The sequence below is a fragment of the Petaurus breviceps genome, unplaced genomic scaffold (assembly GCF_028583685.1).
Source record: "Petaurus breviceps papuanus isolate PSGF00001 unplaced genomic scaffold, PetGlider_PUasm1.0 185, whole genome shotgun sequence".
Lineage (NCBI taxonomy): Eukaryota > Metazoa > Chordata > Mammalia > Diprotodontia > Petauridae > Petaurus > Petaurus breviceps.
The window spans coordinates 13014271-13018785 of NW_027185797.1; the positions used below are offsets into that span (position 1 = coordinate 13014271).

Here is a 4515-nt window from a genome sequence, read left to right on the forward strand (position 1 = left end):
ATCTATCTATCTATCTATCTATCTATCTATCTATCTATCTATCTATCTATCTATCTATCTATCTATCTATCTATCCGTCTATCCGTCTATCCGTCTATCCGTCTATCCGTCCATCCATCCATCCATCTATCCGTCCGTCCGTCCGTCCGTCCGTCCGTCCGTCTGTCTGTCCGTCTGTCTGTCTGTCTGTCTATCAATCTCTCTATCTGTGTAGGTGAGTATACAAGCTAAATATAGTATAAATAGGAAATAACAAATGGAGAGAAGGCCCAAGACTTAAGAGGGATTGGGTGGGTGGGAGGCTTGTTATAAAAAAGACATAATGCTAGGTATATTATGAAGTAAATAATAATATCCTATTACTATCTTTCAAATCTAATTTCTTTTCTTTCTCTTTCTAGCTACTATTTAATAGCCCTGAATGACTCATACCTTTATCTGAATAGTTTGCACTTAACTTTAAAAAATATTTTCTTCCTTCCTTCTGAGTATAGATATCCAGAATTCATTAGAATCCTAACGCTGTAAATTTGGTATTATGAACCAGCCTAGGGTTAAAAAAAGCTCTCTGTAGAAATTTCTAGACTAGAGGCAGAAGGAAAGAATTAACTCATTCTTTTTTTGTATTATTAGTAATAATAATATTACTAACAATAGCCAGAGGATAAGGATAGTTCAATAATCTTTATTTATGGTATGACTACAGGTGGGATTTCCTACTTGTCTCCAAGAAAATAATGTCTTACAGAGAAAATGATACATTTGATTTTTTTTGCTTAAAATAGCCTTTCCTTAATTAAGGAGAATAAATTGTTTCAGAATGGAGTTCATGTTTCCCTTTCTCTGAAGGCTGATTGTTCATGGAAGCACATCATTGACTTCATCATCTCCTTCAGGGCCAATTGAGCATATACAAGGTTAAAAACCCCTGGGTATTGGCCAAATGAACTCTAAAAGAATCAACAGTAAATTTTTGTTCCTCAATGGATAGACTGCTGGACCTGGAGTCCAGAAGTCCTGAGTTCAAATCTAACTTCAAACGCTTACTAGATTTGTGGTCCTGCACAAGTTATTCAACCTCCATCTGCCTCAGTTTCCTCAGTTATAACATGGCAATTATAATAGTAAATACCTCCCAGGATGGTTCTAAGAATCAAATGAGCTAACATTGGATAGAGGTTAGCACATTTCTTGACATATAATAGGCAACTAATACATGCTAGTTACCTTCCTCACTTAGTCATTGGCATTAAGAGGAAATAGTTCTCTGATGGCACTAGGAACTCTGCTTGATGACATTGAATCACGAGAATTTGCTCTGCTCAACAGAGGTTCAATTTTTGGCCTGGCTTGATGAGTTCAATGAGGTGTCCATGAATATCATTTTCCTGTGACTATAGCATTGCTCAGCAGGTGGTTTGATTGTCTGTGGTATCGCATAGGTAACCCCTGCATGCATTAAATTATGAATTTGCAACTTTGCTTAGAATTGAGTTAAGCAAGCCCACTTTCCTCTTTCCATCAGACTCAATGACTCAATCCCCCCTGGAGAATAGCACAGAGTACAATACTTCCTCCCTACTTTGTTTAAGCTCCGTGTGCTGCTGACTAAGCATGTGATCATATTCTTTGAGGAGACCCTAGATATAAGGTCCCTTACTCATCCTGGCAGTTATATGGTCTATTTAATACCAGAAAAGGCTTTAGAGTCCCCTCCAAGCACTCTATGATTCTTAGGGAGTTGACTACTTCAACCCCTTACTTTTACCACTTTGCTGGATAGCAGAACTCATCTTGTTGCTATGTATGCAGGTTTAGCCAATTGGATTCTTATGGCTCATGGAGCTCCCACCTGAAAAAACAATTCTACCCTATTCCCTCTCTGCTGTATTTTAATGGATTCAAATTAAATGAACATTGCAAAATTGTGTTAGTCACAACAACATAGCTTGACTATAGTCCCTTACTGGTAACTATAGAAACAGCCCTTGGCGGTCCAAAAGCATCCTATTGGCATGTTCCTAGCCCGGGATTTCAAGAAACACAGTTTAGGTGATTAGATTTAATCCTCCTTCCATTCCTACAGGATCATCGTTAGTTCTCCTGCCCATACTGCCTAGGCACAGAGGTCTTCCCTGGCATCATCTTCAGGTTTATTCTCTGCTACCTTGACAATCTGAGTCTTAACTGACTCCTGTTGTTTCTGACCACCTGTTCTCTAAAACAGTGAGAATTCAGCATGGCCTGTCCAGCTTTTGAGGTCCTGCGTAATGACAGGAATGAAAATACGTGAACACTCCAATTCCAATATGCTTTCTCCTTTTGTCTGACATTGCGGCTTCACACATGTACTTGTGGACAAATGTCTAAGATTGTGTCTGCTTCTGGTCCTCTGGGTTCTACATCACTTTTCTTACATTTGTCACTCTTGTTTCCTTGATCCCTGCACTAATCTTCCTGTTGCATGTTGTGACAGTTTCTGATCCAACCTTACAAATGTGAAGAGGAGAAGGAGACCAAAGTATAACAGGTTCAAGCCAATGTAATTCATTTCTCTGAAATGAATATACACCCTTGTTTAATTGTTCTAAAGTTTTTATTATTAGAAATTATAGAAAATTAAGAAAGGAAACTACTATGAATTTTTTTAAAAGATGAATTATGAGGTATTTAAAAGTAGTAATAACAAACCCCAGTTTTCATTGAAAAGTAAATTGTTACTTGACCTGTGAGCTATTGCTAGATAATTAGTCCCATGAAGTCTCAGAATAGATTTATTTACCTAATAGGGGAAATTCCAGATAATTTAAATGTCACTTTGCTTTAGGTAAAGACATTGCTTTCTATCTTTCCTTATCTTGACAATTTTGTAAGCAATATGGTGAAAAAGGCAAAATAGAATGTCTTTACCACTCTACTACCAAAAGGAGATTCTTGAGAAAGAAATAACATTTCTTTTCAGTAGTCCTCAAAGTCAGTCACAAACTGGCTTACCTCGACTATCCTAAATCCTTCATGTCTTTGTCAGGCTCTTCCCCATACCCAGAATGCACTGCATCATTACATATGCCTCATGGAATCCCTAGCTGCCTTCAAGGATTAGCTCATGCACCACATAAAAGACCACTCGATTCTCTCAACTGTTTGTGTTCCTCTGTACCTGTCAAGATTACTTAGCTCTCATTTTGTATTTTCTTATCTTTATATGTTGTTTCTACTATTTTATTCATTTCTTTGTCTTTCTACATTTCCTGGAATAGCACAGTTCCTGGAATATAGTGGCCACTTTGTAAGTCATTATTTAATTAGATTGATTTGAGTAATATAATTTCTTTGTTCTATGGCCACTATAAATATGATAGGAAAAATAATTAAGTGTGTAAGAAATCAATCACTCATTTTTGAATCTCTGAATTCTCTGTGTCTCTGTCTCTGTCCCTTCCTGTCTCTCTTATCTCTCTCTGACTGTCTCTGCCTCTCTCTGTCTCTGTCTGTCTCTCTGTCTATCTCTCTCTCCCCAGATGAAACCTCCATTTCTTATACTTCTTCCAAATACGCTGGAATATGGTTACTTACATTGCCTCAGTTCTGCTCCTCCCAATTCCGTGACATTCAGTCAGTTTTCCAAATGTGCTTGAAGTCCTGCAGCAAAGAGTCATAGGGACATTATAGTTAGAGCAAAATCATGAGTCCTTCTCAATGCCAACATTTCAGATAAGTGGCCTCTGAGGTCAAAGTTCAGTATGTTTTTTTGGCCCAAGTGATCATCTTCCTGATTCAGTATGAAGACAAAGTTTGGATGTAAACACAGAGGCCCTATTGTTGTGACTTCAGCATAGCTCAAAGAATGAGGAAACACAAAGGAAATATCATATATGTTACAGCATAGAAATGAGGAACAGGTGCTACCCAGTCTTCAAGAGAACCTCTCCTTAAAGACTACTTCTTTCCTTAAAAATGATTTCATTCCTTTCCTTAGAGCAGGGAAATAACGTTGACTTGTTATTGTTGTTTTTAACAGAAAAGCAGAGAAGGTAGCCTTGACCTGGGAATTAGGAGACCTAGGTTCTATGTTTTATTCTGACACTAATTTTGGAACCTTTGGCAGGTCACTGCAACTTGGTGACCCTGGTTTCTTCAACAGTAGAGTACACACAGTGATCTGCATCTAAAGCCTCATTTGAACCCTAAGGTGTTATTTATTCTTTGAAATTTGCTTATTATTTCAAAAGAGCACTTCCTGCTTCATACGGTTAGCACTGTCTTCCTATCATGGCACCAAACTCTAAGAAAAATATTTACAATAGAGAAGAAAATGGTATCAGGATGTTCAATGGTTGACACTATCTCTGTTTCAAAAGCCTAGCCAATGATACTTCATTGTGTAATGAGGTTACCCTATAGTCATAAAGGCTTTGCTTTTGAGAGCACAAGCTTTGGCAGATTCAAACACACTGAAAATGCCTTGGTGACAATCTTTACATCTTGTTTTCCTAGGTCCTGCATATATATATA

At 37.6% G+C, this 4515-nt stretch overlaps 1 long non-coding RNA gene across 1 annotated transcript in view; it reads right to left on the bottom strand.

Moving 5' to 3' along the window:
- The window catches only part of LOC138161460 (uncharacterized), a 37344-nt gene that overhangs the window by 9719 nt on the left and 23110 nt on the right, over positions 1-4515 (bottom strand). The window contains exon 2 of the long non-coding RNA XR_011168370.1: positions 3577-3642. This is a non-coding gene — a long non-coding RNA (uncharacterized lncRNA). The remainder of the gene's footprint in view (positions 1-3576; positions 3643-4515) is intronic.